The sequence below is a fragment of the Medicago sativa genome, chromosome 6, assembly GCF_051527215.1.
Source record: "Medicago sativa cultivar Bolivia chromosome 6, Bolivia_mono, whole genome shotgun sequence".
NCBI lineage: Eukaryota > Viridiplantae > Streptophyta > Magnoliopsida > Fabales > Fabaceae > Medicago > Medicago sativa.
Genome location: NC_140754.1, coordinates 70,568,048 through 70,590,220, shown reverse-complemented (window position 1 = coordinate 70,590,220; position 22,173 = coordinate 70,568,048). Strand labels below are relative to the sequence as shown.

The 22,173-nt window shown below is 38.1% G+C and overlaps 1 pseudogene; it reads left to right on the top strand.

Moving 5' to 3' along the window:
• Positions 1-12,091: 12,091 nt before the first annotated feature.
• LOC146916581 (uncharacterized) lies at positions 12,092-14,919 on the top strand (annotated as a pseudogene).
• Positions 14,920-22,173: the final 7,254 nt, after the last annotated feature.

Sequence of the window (22,173 nt, the reverse complement as noted above, 5' to 3'; positions counted from 1 at the left end):
CATATAAGAGCACATATAACACACATAAATAAATAAATAAAATAAATCTAGCGAAAAATCGGGCTGTTACAACTCTCCCCCACTAAAAAGAATTTTCGCCCTAAAAAATTACCTGAAGGAAACAACTCCGGGTACGCAACTCTCATCTTACTCTCCGGTTCCCAAGTGGCACTCTCACCAGTCGGTCCAACCCAAGTCACTTTAACCAAAACGATATCCTTGCCACGCAAACGCTTCACTTCACAATCCTCAATCCTAACTGGCCAAGTCTCAACGGGCAAATTATCTCTTACTTCCAAATCATCCACTTGAATCACATGAGACGCATCATACACATACTTCCACAACTGAGACATGAAACTCATCATGAAGATTCGACAAAGATGGCGGTAACTCAATCCGATACGCTACAACCCCAATCTTCTCAACAATCTCAAACGGTCCAACAAAACGAGGAGTCAACTTCCAACACTTCAAAGCACGACCAACACCGGTTACAGGATTCACTCTCAAAAAAACATGATCACCAACCTGAAACTCAATGTCCTTTCTTCTCTTATCATGATAACTCTTCTGCCTACTCTGAGACGCTCACATCTTCTCTTGGATCATCTTAACCTTTTCCGCAGTTTCTTGCACAACTTCCGGTCCTAACAAAGCACCTTCACCTGACTCATACCAACACAAAGGAGTTCTACACCTCCGACCATACAAAGCTTCAAACGGTGCCATCCCGATACTAGAATGAAAATTGTTGTTGTAAGTAAACTCAATCAACGATAAACATTCGACCCAACTGACACCTTGCTCCAAAACACAAGCTCTCAACAAGTCTTCCAAACTTTGAATAGTCCTCTCCGTCTAACCATCAATCTGGGGATGATAAGCAGAACTCAACCTCAACTTAGTCCCCAAAGCAACTTGCAAACTCTCCCAAAACTTGGAAGTAAACCTCGGATCCCGATCCGACACAATACTAGAAGGAATACCATGCAATCTAACAATCTGCTCAATGTAGATTTCAGCCAACTTTGCCACAGACATACCGGTCTTGATAGGAACAAAATGTGCCGACTTCATCAACCAATCAACAACCACCCAAATTGAATCAAAACCCTTAACAGTCATCGGCAATGCTCCAACAAAATCCATAGAGATACTATCCTACTTCCACTCTGGCACAAACAACAGTTGCATTAAACTTGACGGTCTTTGATGTTCAATCTTAGACTTCTGACAAACCAAACAAGCATACACAAACTCTGCGATCTCTTTCTTCATTCCAGGCCACCAAAACAACCTCTTCAAATGTTGATACATTTTAGTCGCTCCTGGATGAATGCTCATACTACTCCTGTGACCTTCTTCTAAAATCTGTCTCTTAAGCTCAAGAACACTTGGTACACAAACACGATCACGAAACATCAAAACACCGTTTTCATCCAATCTAAAGTCTCCACCCTTACCTTGATTAACCAACACCACACGATCTACAAGTTCTAAATCTTCCTTTTGACCATTCTTAATCTCCTCCAAAATATTACTCGTCAGCTTCAACATTCCAAGTCTCACATCCTCCGGTGTCAACTCACTAACCAAACTCAAATCTCGGAACTGCTCAATCAACTTCAACTCTTTAACCATCAAAGCAGGCATATGCAACGACTTCCTACTCAAAGCATCAGCAACAACATTCGCTTTCCCAGGGTGATAACTCAACTGAAAATCGAAATCTTTAAGATACTCCAACCATCTTCTTTGCCTCATATTCAACTCCTTCTGGTCAAACAAGTACTTCAAACTCTTATGATCACTGAACACCTCAAACTTAGAACCATACAGATAATGTCTCCAAATCTTCAACACATACACAATGGCTGCTAATTCCAAATCGTGAGTTGGATAATTCTTCTCATGCACTTTTAATTGCCTCGAAGCATAAGCCACAACCTGACGATTTTGCATAAGCACACCACCAAGACCCATCTTAGAAGCATCACAATACACAACAAACGATTCCTTCGGATTCGGCAAAATCAACACTGGAGCCGAAGTCAACCTCTTCTTCAACTCTTGGAAACTCTTCTCACACTTAGCATCCCAAACATAAGCTTGTCCTTTCTGAGTCAACTGTGTTAACGACAATGCCAACTTAGAGAATCCCTCGATGAACTTCCGATAATAACCTGCCAACCCAAGGAAGCTTCTAACTTCAAAAACAGACTTAGGTGATTCCCACTGCAACACTGCATCAACCTTAGACGGATCCACGGCAATACAACTTTTAGAAATCACATGACCAAGGAAACTTACTTCCCGCAACCATAACTCACACTTCGACAACTTAGCAAACAACTTCTTCTCCTTCAAAACTCCCAACAAAATCCTCAAATACTCGGCATGCTCTTCTTCAGACTTCGAATACACCAAAATATCATCTATGAACACCACCACAAGACGGTCCAGAAAAGGATGAAATATTTTATTCATATATTCCATGAAAACACCTGGCGCATTAGATACTCCAAATGGCATCACAGAATACTCATAGTGTCCATACCTCGTCCGGAACGCAGTTTTGGATATATCTTTCGCCTTCACTCTAATCTGATGATATCCTGATCTCAAATCAATCTTGCTGAACACTTCTGCACCAACCAACTGATCCATCAAATCATCAATCCTCGGAAGCGGATACCGATTCTTAATTGTCACCTTATTCAACTGCCGATAATACACACACAACCTCATGCTTCCATCTTTCTTCTTAACCAACAACACTGGAGCACCCCACGGAGAAACACTCGGCCTGATAAACTGCTTCTCAAGCAACTCTTCCAACTGCTTCTTCAATTCACCCAACTCTGATGCAGACATCCGATACTGCGCAATCGAGATAGGACTCGTTCCTGGTACCAAATCAATTGCAAACTCAACTTCTCCCTCCGGCGGTAATTCGGTACTGTCGTCCGGAAAAACTTCTGGAAACTCTTGCACTACCGGCGGTCAAGAACATCATGAACACACTAGCTTCACCCTCCAAAGACTTCTTCACTTGCTCCGCGGTCAAGAACTTCCCACCTTCCTTAACTATCGGCTTAGAAAACGTTACACTCTTGGTCAAACAATTAATGTTAACACCAAAAGTCAACATCCAATCCATAAAAAAAATCACGTCTGTATGCTTCAACGGAAGACACATAAGATCCAACTGAAAATCAACAGGAACCTTACCACAAACCACAACCAACTGAACCTCTGCAGCCAAGATACATTCCCTTGCCAGACTAACACACTTGAAGCAAACTGCTACTCCCTCACTACGCTCAAACCAACCTAACAGAACGGAACAACACAACAAGTACCGAAGGTAACTCAATACCATTCGCATACAACAGGAAATTCAACGGGTTTTGGTCTGGACAAGACCAACCAGGCTCTGATACCAACTTGTAACACCCTACTTCTAATAAGCGGTAAAACACGCGAATATACAAATATATTCTAGAAATAGATGCTACGTCATCAAACAAATACAACATATATGTATAAATTGTCAAGTCTCATAGACATAGCAGCGGAACATATATAATCATATGAATAACATCTCCAAATCTCATGACAATAAATACATCTCTCAGATACATCAATGTCTCAACACCAAACTACATAGTCAAAACTAAACTAGCATGCAAGTACTATCCTAGATCAGAGCCCTAATCTAGACACTTGCACATAAAAGAGGAACTCCGCTCCTCGGCAACATCAAGCAAATAGTCTAAGCATCCTGCACTCCACCTACCCGTCCATACAGAAAGGTAGGTGGTTGATAGAAGTTTGGCAAGTGCACCAAATACTATCGAAGTAGTAAAAATATCGATCCCACGAGGACTGTTTTAACTTCAATAATTCAATCACGTTATAAGAATAGGATGTGTAAAAGTTTATTTTGATTTGCCACTAGGCGGTAGATTTGGTTTGATTTTAATTAAATCAAGTAACAGAAAATAAAGATTTGGTAAAGAAAATATGGGAGAGATGAGATCAGATCCGTCGAATCCTCTAAGTTCCCCTAATTGGTCTACTGCACCTATTTGTTATGAACCCTCTTCTAGTTTACGATGATTAACAAATTAGCCCTAATCAATCCCTTGAGTTAGGACCCTCTTCTTAAACTACAGCCCCTAATTCCTTAGGTGGTCTAATAATTCTTGAAGGTTTTACCAAACGTTAACCTATTATCACTAACAAACGATTATCTATTCCTAGACTAACCCTGTTTATTAGAACAATTCAATTAGGTCTAAGTTGAAAGCCATGGTCAGTGGTCATTCATTCTCACAAAATCAAGTTATATGTGATCAAGATATAAAAAGCATTAAGAACAATTGAATTGAATAAACTAGAATTGAATTCATAAACAAAATAGAGTTTCACAGCAACATGTGTCAATTAGGGTTACAAAGATTCATCTCGGATCTAATCTCTAAGAGATTTAGCTACTCATAATCGAGTTTACAAATAGCATAATCAATGAAATAATTAAAACATACATGAATTGGTAAAAGGTTGAAGAAATTGCCCTTCTAGCCGTCTCCGATGTCTCAAAATCGCACTTTGCTCTCCAAAATCGTAACCCTTGTTCTTCAGATTGAGTGCAGTATTTATAGAAGTCATGGGCCTGACCCATCAAAATCGCGTCGCGCCTTGTATAATGGCGTGCCGCGATTTCCTCTTTACAGGAAGTGTGTAATTCTGCTTCAAAAATCGCAGCACGGCTTGAAATTGGCGTGGCGCGATTTCCTTCGAACAGACTTCAAATTTTAAGCTTTTTGCACTCCAGAACAGTATAAATTGCATGAGAACTCTATCAAAATGTCACAATAAGTCCCTAATATTAAGTAATGACAGGATGTCATCACAACCCCAAACTTAAACCATTCCTTGTCCTCAAGGAATTTGCTTGCAACAGTTACAAACGACAGTAAAATGACAGTTACCTGACAAAATGATAGTACCCAAAAGTTCATTCTCCTTCTAGCTAAAGATGAGCTAGTTTGACTTGTTCACATCCACCAATTCACAACTCCTCGCATCAAATTGAAACAGGGTTCTACCAGTCGACATGCAGGTCTACATATTACCATACGCTTGAAAAGTTTCTAAATATCAATCAAAGTCAATATCATTACACACTTTTGAGGTCTTTAGGGTTATAACGGGGCTTAGGTGAAAGGTGGGATATATTTGGATAAGTAGGCTACACAAAATTTGAGTTAGGCATTCCTACGGAAGTTAAAGCACAAAGTTCAATCCAACACATTCATTCACCTAATAGAACAACAATTGCAAAGGTACTAGAGAATATTTATAACATTTAGGGACAATCGAGTTTGAAGTTACTCGGATTTTCAATGTTTTGTCCCTTTTTCATCATTCAATTTTTTTTTTTTGATACACCATTTTTGTGTGTATTTTGCATGACAATTTCATATTTCTTTCATTTTTGTTCTCTAATTCTCTAGTACCCCCACCCCAAACTTAGTTGGTTGCAAATTCCAATAGCAACCCCAAACTTAATCTTTAGCAACATTCTACAATGCCTTAACTCAGAAAATACATTAAGGGACAAGTCCTAAAAGTCTCTAGGCTTGTAATGTAGTTTGTCACCGAACAAAAAGTTCTAATCCTACCGGCTCAAAATTGGTTAAGAAAGGATAAATTCAACGAATTAAAACAGGGTAGGCTTCAAAAAAGGCTCACAGGACCAAGCACTTTTGCCTCAGTGTGTAATTGACAAAGACCAATCAATAATAGAGAAACAATGCAAGTTCTAGAAATGTAGTTGCATGGAAAACTAATCTAAATATAAGTAAATTGAAAAACAAGATTTGGCAATGAACCTTATGGCTGAGATTTCTAGGAGTATGCGACTACCTAGCAACGCCGTACACTTCGCCTTTGAATCAAGTCACCCCTCCTTTAGAACTTTCGGAATACCATTTCATCAAACAACTGTTACTAAACTGGAATAGGTCACATGAAACAAAACAAATTCATTAATAAAAAAAACAAGTGCAGGAGCAATTACAATAGGGAAATAGTTCAATGGACTTCGACATTAAAAAGAAAATAAAGAAACTACATCAAAAGAAAAATGACTGAAAATAAAATACAAAGCAGAAAATGCTAATCCATCAGTAGATCAGCCCATGTTCACATCATCATCCGAGTGTCCAGCCCCCGGTGTCCTCAATCCTTCAAAGATGCCATCCCCTTGATCCTGCTCGGTGGTATTGAAATCATCAGTGATTTCCCTCCTCATGCGCAGCCCATACTCTTCTTGATGTGTAAAATATTGCTCCATGCGCTCACGGGAGCCTCCAAACCTCTCATAAGACCCACTAATCGGACCCATATGCAATTGAGCCTCCGCAGCAAACGCAGCTGAGAACCTAGGACGGTTCACCCATAGCTGGTCTGAAGTCTCATTCATCCAATTAGCTTGCACATGCATGAATTCCTCAAGCTTTGGGTGAAGAGGAGCATAACCCCCTTGGCTACTACTCCCTCCTTGCTCCATTTGTTGTTGCCTTGCTGCCTCCCTCTCTCTCTCCTTCATATAACCCTCATATTTCTTCATAAATCCATCCATTACCGAGTCGGTGATTGGCTTCATATTGCTTGTGTTGAGATCACTATCATAAGCCGGCACCAACTCTTGCTCACACAACCAATTAATTAGACTCCCATGCCCCAATTGTGTGGTGTTTCCGGTTGCTAGATCATGAAGACTATTGGCCAAGAGGCGGCCAATATCTATAGGGTGCTCCTTGATGATGGCGTAGGTAGCAAGCACCCTCTTGAGAGGAATTTCAGAAGTGCAAGATGCACTCTCAAGAGTCTGGACCACATAAGACACCCATGCCTTGGGTACCGGCAGCATCTCCGCATAGGTAAGCATCCGGGACTTTTTCCAAGTCGACCCAGGCCTACACATGGTGGTGATGATCTCATCAAAGGTATCCTCCGTAATAGCAAATCTCTCCCTTCTCAATTTTTCAACCCAACACTCCTCCGGTGCTTGAACATTCAGCCATGCATTGAGAGCATCCGGGCTGAAATCAATGTATTTACCTCGCACAAAAGATTGAAAGGGTGTATCGGACACCGTTGCATTTGCAAAGAATTTGACGATCACCGTTTTGTTGTTTGCTTCGTCGATCATCTCATTCAACCTCGTCCACCCCCTCCTTCGTAATTCAGACTCAAAGAAAGGATATTTCACAAGCTTTGTGAAATCAAACTTCCTCTCCCCTATGACTTCGAAACTCTTCATAGATTGATGGAACTCTTGGGCTTGGTCATTGATGAAATGGATGGCATTTTCGGGTGGTTCGGATGCGGCACGAGGGCGTTTGGATTTGCTTGTGGATGGTTTGGGGTTGGTAGTTTTCTTTGAGCGGGTGTTTCTTTGGTTTGAGGCCATTTGTGGTTTAGGAAGATGGTGAAAGGAAAGTTTTGTGAAGTTTGGGAAAGTTGGGAATGATAGTGGTTTGATGGTGGTTTGGATTGATGAATTGATGATAGGATTATGGGTAGATGATGTTTAGGAAGTGAAAAAGGAGATGAAGATGATAAAAATTCGTGAGTGGAAGTTGAGGGAAGTTTTGGTAGGAAGAGGTAGGAAGAATGGAATGAAAATGATGATGAACAGTGAAGGATTTATAGTGCTGTAGGGGCAAAATCGCGGCACGCCAATTTGCAAGGCGCGGCGCGATTTTGTGTGTAACGGCTAGTAACGGGCAAATTTTTAACGGTTGGGAAGTTTGGTGGGTTTGTAACGGCTAGTTTTTGCAACGGTTAGGCAGCTTTCAAGCAAAATCGCGCTGCGGCCAATTACAAGGCGCGGCGCGATTTCTTTAAAACAGGGAAAGTGTTCTCCTGTTCTTCAAAATCGCGGCACGCCAATTTGCACAGAGCGGCGCGATTTTGATGAAACAGGTAGTGTGTTTTGCTTCCTCAGGCCAAAAAAAAATTGTTTTCTTGAAAAACGCCTGAGTTCCTTTAAGTTCTGAAAATTTTTGAGGAGAGAATCATGCAAGACATCAGTACCTTGCATGATTTTCTTGGCAAGAGGTATATTTTGAACAAATTTTTAAACTTTCCTGCCTTGTATTAAAAGAAAAGAAAAATATTTTTGTGTTTTTATTTTTGAAAGCAATAAAATCATACCTGAAAAATAAATAGTGGGTTGCCTCCCACTCAGCGCTTTCTTTTACGTCATTGAGCTTGACGCTTCAACCACTGTTAGGGTGGCAAATATGTCAGAAAGAATATATCATCCTTCTTCTGCCTCTTGTTTCGTAGGAATTCCATGAATTTGTAGCAAAGAAGTAGATGCTCCCATGCTCTCACTGTTAAACCTTTAGAGTTTAAGCTCTCCCACCGTAGAGAAGGACGTGCATCCATCTGCACACGAGTGATTTCCTCAACCTCCGTTGGTTCAAACTTTGGGAATATATCAACACTCCTCACTTTGGGTTTTTCTTCCACCTCAACCTTGTGATACTCACTCTTCATCTGAACCAACTTCCTCTGAGACTCATGTGCTTTCTCAACAAGATCACCACACTGAACATCAAACTTCTCAAATGAAACTTGATTTGACACCAAAAAATCATCTAAAATATTCTGAAGTTGAGTATTGTAATCGATGTTGATCATCTCTTTCTTCCCTTCACCATCATTACCTGGTTGATTTGCCTCATGATGATCACAACTCGAGATTTTGTTGTCCAAAATTTTGATCTTAAAAGATAGCATATATTTTTCATACTGCAACTTAGCAATCTCTTCTGTGTCATAGAGGAGTACCCTGTCTATCATAGCTGCAAAACTTGGACAAACTTTTCAGTAGCACAGTACAATGAGAAGAAAACAAAGAGCATAATATTTTTTTTTTAAATATATATATACAAAAATATAAAAGACAAAAATCCTAAATAATAACGTAATTGCCTTGTTGAAATAATTCAACAGTCCCCGGCAACGGCGCCAAAAACTTGATAGAAGTTTGGCAAGTGCACCAAATACTATCGAAGTAGTAAAAATATCGATCCCACGAGGACTGTTTTAACTTCAATAATTCAATCGCGTTATAAGAATAGGATGTGTAAAAGTTTATTTTGATTTGCCACTAGGCGGTAGATTTGGTTTGATTTTAATTAAATCAAGTAACAGAAAATAAAGATTTGGTTAAGAAAATATGGGAGAGATGAGATCAGATCCGTCGAATCCTCTAAGTTCCCCTAATTGGTCTACTGCACCTATTTGTTATGAACCCTCTTCTAGTTTACGATGATTAACAAATTAGCCCTAATCAATCCCTTGAGTTAGGACCCTCTTCTTAAACTACAGCCCCTAATTCCTTAGGTGGTCTAATAATTCTTGAAGGTTTTACCGAACGTTAACCTATTATCACTAACAAACGATTATCTATTCCTAGACTAACCCTGTTTATTAGAACAATTCAATTAGGTCTAAGTTGAAAGCCATGGTCAGTGGTCATTCATTCTCACAAAATCAAGTTATATGTGATCAAGATATAAAAAGCATTAAGAACAATTGAATTGAATAAACTAGAATTGAATTCATAAACAAAATAGAGTTTCACAGCAACATGTGTCAATTAGGGTTACAAAGATTCATCTCGGATCTAATCTCTAAGAGATTTAGCTACTCATAATCGAGTTTACAAATAGCATAATCAATGAAATAATTAAAACATACATGAATTGGTAAAAGGTTGAAGAAATCGCCCTTCTAGCCGTCTCCGATGTCTCAAAATCGCACTTTGCTCTCCAAAATCGTAACCCTTGTTCTTCAGATTGAGTGCAGTATTTATAGAAGTCATGGGCCTGACCCATCAAAATCGCGCCGCGCCTTGTATAATGGCGTGCCGCGATTTCCTCTTTACAGGAAGTGTGTAATTCTGCTTCAAAAATCGCAGCACGGCTTGAAATTGGCGTGGCGCGATTTCCTTCGAACAGACTTCAAATTTTAAGCTTTTTGCACTCCAGAACAGTATAAATTGCATGAGAACTCTATCAAAATGTCACAATAAGTCCCTAATATTACGTAATGACAGGATGTCATCAGTGGTAAACCACTGAGGGTTAGCATTACATCATCATAATCCATATGAAAACATAGCATTCAAGGAATCATACATTCTCTCAAAAAAAAAAGGAATCTTACATATCACATATACAAAACCATCCCTCCTAGAATACTAGCATCACATGATTATTATCCCCCATCACTTACATTTCAAGCTATAACATTATTAACATGGCATAGCAAGCATATCCAATCTCTAAACAAATCATCGACATAAGTTCATCAATTATCAATCAAAGAAAAAATTACTCACCTTATTCTCCACTTAGCATACTTAATTTAAAGGTACAATTCAACATTTCAAAGTTATAAGCAAGTAATCATCATCATCAAGGAAATCACCACATCATATGCATATACATATACAACTCTCACTTCATCATTATTATCAAATTAATTATCATCAAATAGATTCACCAAGTGTATAAGCACAAACAAATAAGACATGCAATTAGAGCATAATTCAATTATTCACAACCATCAACAAAATCCACCAATGTACATATACACCAATCCACACAATCACAACATTCACCAAATTTCACCAATCCACAAATTCACCAAGTCATATATTCAATTATGACACGACTCATCAACTAATCAAATGCATATGATGCTCTATACTCTTCTAGATGCATGTGGTACCAAATCACCTTAAGGTCGTCACCTTCGATGCAACAAAAACATCGTAATCACCTCAATTGGATATAAAATCCGCCACCATCAGTCATGAATGCATGAACATATGACTCGACTCAATGCATATGTTCACACAAAAAATAATCACCTCACCATCACCATCATTTTGCATACATGCATTCACCAACAATATCAACATCGAATTAGCATGTATGAATTCACCACCAACAATTCACATTTAACATGTTCAACAAACAACATAACATAAACATGTTCATCACCATTCAATTAGTATATATGCATCGACAACAATTCACCACCACTTGACATATATACAATCACCAACAACATCCATAATTCAATCAACATATAATTGTCACATATATACATCATCAATCATCTTCACATAAATCAACATATAGTTGTCACATTTCCACGTAATTCCTTACAATCCAAATAAAGGAACAAATACAACATATGATCACAAACATCATATTCATCACTCAACAACCATTCATACATCATCTCATAATCATATTAATCTATCCATAAAGGGTTGATAAACAATTGGTTCAAAAGAAATCTTTTTCAATCAAATTCGCCTCTCAAAGTCACAACATTAAAAAATTTCTCATAATTAACGCATTAATTTTCTCTCTTTCGTTTGTTTGTTTTTCGTTGTTTTAAGTTGTTTTGTAGGTAATTGTCCAAGTTGATTCAAGAAAAATGAAAATTTTGAAGCCCTCTATGTCCAGAACCTTGGCACTGGCCATGCTCCCAGATGGCACGCCCATGCCAGACTTGCCAAGCCAAGACAAGGTAAAACACCAGAAGGTTGGCACGGTCGTGCCCGATCCCTAGCACCCCATATACATAAAACTTTTATTCTTCTTCCTTCATTCTCAAACATAAACATCTCTCTACATTCAAACTTCTCCCTAAAACCTCCATAATCAACAACCTTCAAACCATCATATCTCCATCAAATCTTCACCAATTCACACAATTTCTTCAACAAATCAATTCCAAACATCATTCCAATCATAAACCTTCCACCAAAAACAACTTTCATCCACTCAAACCCAAATCCCCCAAATTCCAAACCCTCCTTAACCTAACCCAAAAAACCACAAATTCTTCAACAATCTCAACAACTAAACTCACAAATCTTACTTAAACCTTAACCTCATAACCAAACAAACTTTTTCCACCATAAATCTTTCCAAACCCTAACCTCCACCAAAACAACACCAAAACAAGGTTAAGGTTAATGGCTTCAAGGAGAAGTGGAAAAGAACCAGCAAGCTCTTCAGGAGGACCTCCACCAAAGAGGCAAGCACCATAAAAGAATCATGGAATCAAATTCAAAGACAACAAGGAAAGGGATAGGTATAAAATTCTAATCTCTAAACCATTACATGATTGTAGATACCCTGATTCTCATAGTATGAATGTGCTCGGAATTAGAGATAATGTGTATAAGTTGCTAGGGAACCTAGGTTGGACTGATATGCTGAGACCTATGAGAGGTTATGAAAATTTAACCTATGAGTTTTTAAGTTCAATTGTTTTCACAAAGGATAGGTTGAATTTTGATAATCCTAACAATAGAGTATCTTTCCGGCTTTTGAATATTGATTATGACATGTCTCTTCAGCACTTTTGTGATGCATTAGGTTTCGCAAACGAGGGGTATATCCATGATTCTTGGGATCAAAGTCTAAAGCCGGTTGACTATAAACCCGCTGTCTTTTGGGAACGTATCACTAGTCGTAGGCAATTTAATACACGTTCCAATAAAGCTAGTAACATTCACAACCCAGTGCTTAGGTACCTTCAGAGTGTTATGGCTTGTACAATTTGGGGAAGGACTGAGTTGGGAAACACTAGGACAGATGAGCTTTTCATGTTATGTGTAATGCTTTATAACCACCCTGTGAACACTTGTTTCTACTTGCTTGATTTTCTTTCCGATGTAGGTAATAGGTCTGACGGTAAGGGAGAGATAGTAGTAGGTGGTATTATCACATACATAGCTAGGCAATTTGGAGTGGGTGAGGACGAAGGGATAAAACCTATCGAGGGGAACAATAGGCTTAACATAGAGACTCTCATCTCTATGAACTTCATTAAGAATCGCCCACCTATGCAATATGCCCTCAAGCTCAATGTGCCTATTTTATTTTTACTTCCTAACCCATCTCGGACTAACACCGAGGTGGAAGAGAATTTGTTGTATGATGATGATGTCTAGGTACATGAAGAGCAAAATCTAGATGAGGGAAAAGGTGCTAACTTGCACCATGATGAGGAGCACCATGACCAAGAAGCCGGTGAGAACAACGATGATGAAAGATGGGCATGGATGCAAACTGAAATTGAGAGGATGAGTACCGAGCAACAAAGGCAAGGTGTTGAATTATCCGGACTAAGAAATGATGTCTAAAGGGGCAACCGCATGACCGAAGAGAACAATGAAATGCACCGAAGGATGATGCAGCACCTTCATCTCCAAGGTCCGCCTTATGGACCTCAGTGAAAAATTGTGAGCTTTCCTCTTCCTCTTTCCCTTATCTCTTACTCTTTCTTCTCCTTCTACCCCTTCTTCTTCTTCTTCTTCTCTTTTCTTTTCATTTTTCTTGTTTTTGAATCATTGAGGACAATGTTTCTCCTAAGTGTGGGGGGAGCCTAATAAAGTGTCTTGATTCGTAGTGTTTCCAAACTCCCTTGAACTTTTTTCTTTTGTTTTGTTTTTATTGCGAAAGACATGATTAAGTGGCTTGTTTTTATTGAAAATTGTGGCATAAACTTTTTGTTGTCTTCTCTTAAATGGTTGTTTCTTGTACATGAAAGTGATCCCTTGTGTTTTAAGTGTTCTTGCTATACCCACATCATGTTTTATTGTGAAAATTCTCCAATGAGAAAAGCACTTAGTTGCAAACTTTGAGCAAGTGTATGAGTAGGTATTTTAAGGAACACGTTCTAACCTTAATGGTAACTTAAACCCTTAAAAGTCTTTAGAGTAAAAGTAGTATAAGCTTGTGTGGGAAATAATATGCTTTATTGTTATAATGTGTTAAACCAAAATGGGGCGGGAGAATATCACCAACACATGGAGGAAAGGACACCCCCTCGCTAACTTCCTAAGTGTGGTGATGCCTCTCTAATTGAACTTAAGTTCTATAAATCCCTCAAAAGAGGAAATAATTCATCAAAACATGGAGGAAAGGATACCCCCTCGCTGACTTCCTACGTGGAGATGATTAATTTGTAGCACTACTTAGGGTGGTCACGGAACCTAGGAGGAAAGGATACCCCCTCGCGGACTTCCTATGAGAAAATGGTATCCCCTAAGCAATCTGCAAGCCCCCAAGTACTTAAATTGTCAAGTTAATTCTAACTAAATTCCCATCTCTCTTATATGAAATGAAGAAAGGACTTTTCTTGGTTACTTTAGTGTTAAGGATAGAACCTGTTCCTCATAATATATGTCTTATGCAGGAGCAAGAAAAGGGTTGGACTACACACACACACACACACACACACACACACACACACTCACTTGAAACTTGATGTTGGGTTGAATAGGTTCACAAGGAATGCTTGAAGTTGTGACTAGTGTACATTGAAATAAAGCCCTAAGAGAGACATGAGTTTTCAAGTGTATTGCCATATGTTAATCTTTTTGTTGCTGCTATGTCTATGCCTTTTGCTTGAGGACAAGCAAAGATTCATGTGTGGGGGAGTTTGATGAGTCAATAATTAATTAGTTAGTTTTAGTATAATATTTAGTTTCGTTTTAATTAGATTTAAGTTTATTTTATTTTAATATTATTTTCTTTTCGAACTATTTTACTTCAATTGCATATTATTATATTTCAGGAATAAATATTTAATGGATTGAGTCTTGGAGCAAAAGAAAGGAGTCTGGAGCTGATTCGGAGCAAAAATACAAAGATTTGGAGACAAAAATATATCTCCCCAAAGTCAGAAGCTTGGCACGGCCCATGCTAAGATTGGCACGGCCGTGCCACCCTCCAGGAGTGCCTTTTGCTGCTTTTGCTTATGATTTAAGCTACTCTATTTAGTTTTGACCAAAAAGCCCACAGTTGCTTGTGGAACATTCTATTGATGTAACTACTTAGATTTTAAGTCGAATGTATCCTATAAATAGAGTAGCTAGCCATCACAAACAAATCATCTTTATTTCTTGAAATTCAATAAGTGACAATTGTCTTTCTCAATAAAGTTCTTCTTTTATTTCTTTACTTTCTTGTTATTTACTTTATGCTTTCCTTCTTCTTCTCTATGTCTACGATGAACATGAGTGGGTAGACTTCTCTTGTCTTGGGATTGTTGGATAAGTCTAATGACGTAATCCGAATCAAACCAAACCATAAACCCTAATTTTAAATAAGTTTACCTTCTAATCTAATTTCACCATTTTTATAATGAATTAACAATTACCGAACTAGGAAGCGAATGCGGGGGGTTTTGTAATTGTTAATTCATCATCTCAAATATCAATTCATAAAGCGAACACGGAGCTTTGATATTGGAACAAGTGAAATTAGACAAGGGTTGCGAAACATGAGAATAGTCTAGCAAACCTTGAGACATATAAAGTTTTGTTCTTCAAGGATTCTAATAACAATCAACCATGAGAATATGCTTGATTGTTAGAGGAACACACTCACTGACTTCGAGAGAAGCTTTGATACGCTAAAGAGAAACTTGTCTTTAGAAAGTAAACCAAATATGAAATTAGAAGTTTAGGGTTTGTTTGTGAAGGATTCGTTACTATGATGACCAATAATCCCAAAGCTCCTTTTATTATTATATTTACTTTCAACCAACTGAAACCCTCTACTTTACAACTTTCTTCTCTTCTAATCATCAAATTAAAGTTAATTGGATTGAACAACTCCCTGTCAGAAAGATACTCTCTTTTATTACTACTTCGATAGACCGTGCACTTGCGGTTTATCCCAACAGCTGCCTTTTTTAGCCTCTAGAAACCGCCTAAAATACACAAATACCCCTGTTGCTTGGGGACCAAGCAACCGAAACCCAAGTCCATACTATAAATACCACCCTTGAGAGCATTCTCAATGCATCCAATAATCAGTCTAAACCCTGGAAAACGACACTTAACCCTGGTATCCCTTATTGTACTTTGTGCAAGTACAGTTGGCGCCGTCTGTGGGAAAAGGTAAAACTAACCTAGACGACACTCATAAACTTAACCTACCGGCGATCTCGAAAAAGCTATGGCCGGCGAAGACCAAACCAACATCGTTGCTCACCTAACCTCAAGATCTAAGCATGCCAATTATCAGGGACAACACGTCACCGGAGGAGAGAAACACCTGTATACGTTCTTTTATTTTGTATACATCATATCAAATTAAAGAAAAGAACGTATACACCTGTTTCTCTCCTCCAACATCGTTTCTCTTGAAAGCAGACCTTAACAAACTAGAAGGTAATTGTACCATGTTATCTTTACAAAATTATATTTATATCGGTACCATCATCTCCTTTGTTAAGGTCTTATATCCAAATTTGATTATATCCAAGTTTGATTAAACATGCCGCACAGATATGTTCATCAAAAGAGATAAAATTTGGATAATTATCAAAATTTCAACGTTTTACATCACGAAAACTATATATATCATGAAGCCAATTCCAAATACATCATGTTGAATCCATGTGTTGCCTCATATATTTTCAACCATCTTTTATTATTAGAAGACAACATGGTACAATTACCTTCTAGTTTTGGTAATAAGAGAGAAATCGACTTTTGTTGAGATATTTTACATATATCCGTGAGTTTCTTTAAACTTTAATTCACAGGTTTTTCAAATTTTTGTTCCAACACAATTCTTTTAATCTGAGTTGTGATTTGAGTAAATTACACGGAAAGATGGTTATATTTACTTTATGATTTACTAGCGTCCAGACGGGCACTCCCGTGCCCGTCTGTCCGCTCTTTCTACTGCGCTAACGCATGTAACTCACAAACAATATGTTTTTCAACCTTAATGTCGGTTTTTCTGGATAAAAATGATAAGATGATACATACATGTCCACTTTCAATATGTTATAGTAATTCACTGTTGTATTTGATTAATCAACACTAAAAGAGTATTAGATTTTTTGAGCCTTCTTTGATGAAAAAAGAAATAGAGGAATATGAGTAATCGAGTTAGAAATAAATATTCCTTGCTCCATATGGGACCCTCAATAGTGGAATTATACATTGTTTTTTTTTAGGGAGAATTATACATTGTTTTGTTGGAGCTATTTTTTTATATTTATTCCATCACATATGTTCTATATAAAAAACTGTTGAAATTAAAATAAATAAATTAAGATGCACGTTTCTGTGAGCTTAGTTCAGTTGATAAAGACAAATGCATAATATATGCAAGGTCCGAGATTTGAACGTCGGACACCACCTGTAACACCCATACTAGACGTATCTAGAATGTCTAGCACGGCGTTAAGTTTAGTACTGGATACATTAAAAATTTACAACAATAAACTACGAATGAATATATATATACAACCAAATGCGTTCGTACAAATAACATAACTCAACTTCTCTAAAAATATAATAGATGCATCCTTGAATATCCATCTCATCCTGCAGCGGGTACGAACGAACACTTGTCGCATCATCCATTCGGCTACTAGCTTGCTAATCCAACCTGTTTATCTGAAACAAAAAGGATTGGGATGAGACATAATGTCTCAGTGAGTTCCCCTAAATCCTAGGCTATAGGCAACCTCAGGGAAAACCTACGGTCACCACGTGTCTAAAATACAACCTGCCGGTTGATTATACGTGTGTGGGGACTTGCATACTTAGACGGTCGTGCATACTAGGGCCGTCATAGTCTTAACTCACTTGTTATAGGCTTCACTTCCTATACGTGTCATGGCGGTCAAGGGGAATCTAAAACCGCAATGCCAAGAATACGCTCTACGTATCAAGGCCTAATTCTAACATAAACATGACACGGTTCTAAACCGGACGATTAGGGGAAACCTAAGATCGTCATCGGCATATCTTTCTCTATACTTGCTCTATGCATAACTATGTTATATCTCACAACATATTCTATCTTACTATCATACTAGTTTTGACGATCTACGTCTATGTTCTACTATTCTTGACGATCTACGTCAAGGCTCTACTATTCTTGACGATCTACGTCAAGGCTCTATAACATAACATAATATATCTAATAATATGCACAGTCAGATTCATTCATAAAGTTAGCGTTTAACAAACAAACATTATCTGAGTTCATTTTACGGAAAGCCCCGAGTGGAGTAACCCCGAGCGCAATCCCTATCTATCCGATGGAAACCTATCTAAGGTATAACCAACGGCACTCCTGCAGTGACGTGCGGGATCCTTACGGCTAACCCCATTTCACCTAATGGAAACCTCTTGAACCAACCTAGTGTGGACTCAAGAGACACGACCACTACATCTTACTTACTAAGTGACATGCGGGTTCCTTACGGCTAACCCCGTTTCACCTAATGGAAACCTCTTGAGCCAACCTAGTGTGGACTCAAGAGACATGGCACCTTAACTTTAAAGTCTTGGTCTATATATACATGAGTATTAAATCTATGCTAGCTATCTCTTTTACCTCGGATGCCTATACGATCCAACTAGAGGTAAACTATATGTTTGCTTAACTTGCTATGTGAAGAGATGTCTAATCAATTCACGTCTTGCCATACTTGTATGGCTCTCTAGTTTTTATGCGAAGAGAATACTCTATATCACTTCGCATCTAATCAAGCATACTAATCATGTCTAGCATTCTATTCTTTACTAACTATTCTAGTTCTTGACAAGCTATGTCAAGGCTCTATTTTCATCCCGTGCCTAGTTCTTTGCTACCCGAGTAATTCGGCTAAACTCTCTATGTCAACCTTGCCATACATGTTAAGATCACCATGATTTTCATTTCAAGAATCATTTGATGTTATGTGCATTGCCTAGATGTTGTTTTGGGGTTATAAAGTTGTAAAACGATGAAAGAAATGCATCGGAACGCACCACCGACCCGAGGGAGGGCCAACAGGCCAAAATTAAGTTGGCCATTCCAGAGGGCTGCGCTAATAGCGCCCCTGGAGCGTGGCTTTTCTGGGGAGCTACGCTATTAGCGTAGAATTTCGCTAATAGCGTAGTTCTTCGGGTCTGTGGTACCAAATCTCCAATTTTTGACCCAAAACTCATTCTAATGGTTCCTGCAATGCACCAAAACATCCAGCAACATACATATACATTTCTAAACTTATTTCATGGCCATAATAACATGTACAAAGCAAGATCAAGGCAAGGGTATAAAATTCTCATTTTTTCTAAACTTAACAAAATTCATGTTTTGCTAGCAATTAAACACATAATCCCAATGGTGGGTTCTATCTAAGAACTCACCTAATGATTTGCACTTGATCTTCAAGCTTCAAGCATCAAACCCTAATTCCACTTCATCTTTGATCCTTAGCCCTTTCCTCTAAACCATGCTTAAATCTCTCCCTCCACTTGTTTCTTGCTTGCTAAGCCATCTATTGCATGGATTTGGAAGGATTTGGATGGATTGGAGAAGGAAGGAGGGCGCATATCTAGAGAGAAGGAAGAGAGAAATGTTTTCCCAAAAACCTAGAGAGAGAAAGTGAAGTGGGAAATGAGATATTTTTCCCCAAAATCGCTTATATACTCCTTTGTGCGAGTTTACTTAAACGCCCTTCGTCTCAGTCGTGTTTACCTGACTCTGATACATAACTCATGCTTGACTGATATTACCCATTAATATCTTTCGTCGTACTTAACTTCATTCATCAAGATCACTTTCTATGAATCTTAGTCCTCTGATACATTTAGCAGATGAAATTTCCATTAGCTGACGAGCGGGATGTTACACTCTACCCCCCTTAAAAAAATTTCGTCCTCGAAATTTAGAAATCATCTACTAATCACTACGACTAAAATCTGCCTCCTTTGGTTTCTGCTATACAATATCTGATTAAAACCACGTTAGGGAGGTTCAAGAATACTTTTCTCAACAAAGCATGTAATTCATCCTTTTTCTCATTCTGCATATGATTGAATATGGTCTCTTCAATCTTACTATATTTATCAAAATCACAGAACTATCTGAGAACATAGTGATTAAAACTGACTTTTGTTATATGCGGATTGCTTGTCTTGGATCTATTCCTTCTCTGTGTAGCATGAACTCTGCATCTACGTAACTTTTCTTTATCTGAAACACTCAGGATTTGCCTTTAGACTGGAGTTCTACTAATATCCAGGTTTGCCCTACAGTGCTTACGTGTATCTAACACATCTTCCATGTATACATCTTATCATGCATACATAATCTGTTTTACTGCACATTGCGATTTATGCTTCTTACTGTTGCTACTTATCTTGATGATTCTACTCATCTATAATCATAGTCTTATGAAACCTTTCTATCTCTTCATAATCTCCCTGTACTGCAATTCATGGGTAACTTGTCTAGCTTGGCATGAAGAAGTGAACTCAAATACACTGATTCATCTGACAATCTATTAACCTGTCTGGCGGTTCACATACTCTTGAAACTTTCTACTAAGTCCTTTTGCACTTGCATTGAACACTCTTAGCACAAATCCGTGCATCCCGTATGACACTAATATCACATGGGCCTTGTCATTCATTCATAAAAACTTTATCTTCTAGTATTGGCATACTTTCTAGCGCCATTGCTTGTTAGTTAATAACGATACTCATTCTAGCTTTTGTTTCTAAGAGTTTCTAAACTTTGGTACATAGGTTCTTGGAACGAACAAATACATGACTAGAAAAATATCATTTTTAAAACTGAGTCTATACTAGTACTGCAGAACCACAGGACGAGTCTCTATATCTGAAAAAGGTTTTACGACTCTCCTTCACACTTGTCTCTAACAAGCTGGTCCTGAAGTCTGTACGTCTTAAGTGAGCTTACTCGCTTACAACGTATCTCATCAGTTTTAACAATGTGAAATTTCATGTTTTTAAAATAAACATCGTTCCCAAGTTCCTCAGTACCAATCTTAACTTTAAAAGTTATAAAATCATGGCTTGACACCATTCTAGAAAGTATCGTTATCATTTAACAAATATGGTGTAAGAGGGTATGTACTTCGTCAGGCATAACCCATAAATCGTACTCCATTAACATAGTACATACTCTTTCTGATTAGCCAACAGCTCTTCTACGCATTCGGCATCACCAAATTGGTAACCCGATTAATTCGTCTGTGTAACTCTAGTCTTTCTCATCTTACCTGAGTGAAGATGCTTTCTTTAAACTTTCACTTTAATTAATACTGGCTGCATAAGCATCTATACTTACTTAACATAACGAGAACTTCCTGCTCGTTTCATAATACTTCTCATTAAAGCTGCATTTCTATCCTGAACTTCCTTCACGAAGTTTCTTGCTGCAAAATTCCATGTTCCATAGCTACTGTTCGCAACTTAAGTAATTAACTTCCGTTGCGTTACTCTGATTCCCACCGGTTGGCTCCAACCAATACTCTGATCCGTTGAGACGAGTGGATTTTATTCTTCTTCTATCATTACATTAATATCTGCTTGAGCTCTGCTCGATACTTCTATGTTGCATGCTACTCTGCAACCTTGCTATACTCTTTGCTGGTAAGATTGAATCTCAAGGAAACTTACCTCTGGACATATCCATGTCATACTTACTCTTATTCCTGAGCAACTTAACTCAAGGAGCACATATTTGCTATTACATAACTACTATTCAATAAATCGTTCTTACAACGTCCCATGGTAGACTCATCTTGCACTCGGACATACTTCCTTATGCATCTAACATGTAGCTTCACATCTCGCATACTATGTTTTGCTTGATCTTTCCTATGCTTGCTCGTTAATTTTTCTTTAAAAGAAACTTCATAAATTAACACACGGGTCATTGACGTTGATGATTTTTCTACTAAATAAAAACATATACTGAACCTAGGTCCCAGTTGTTACTCTAATTTCACAGGACGAGTTGACAACACATACGTGCCATCAAATCTTAGTCCTAGTGAGTTTAGCCCAACTATACGAGTCGTAACAACCCGGTACCTACAAAAATTCATTTTGCTTTCAAAAAATGTCAACTTCAATCACCCTTATGTATATATTTCCTAAAATCATGTAAACTTTACGATTTGACATCCTAACGAGCCTTCGCAAATTCATCAAGCAAAACATAGATTCGAGGGATACTCTTAACTTCGCAAAGTCCCAAAATCCTTATGATTTCA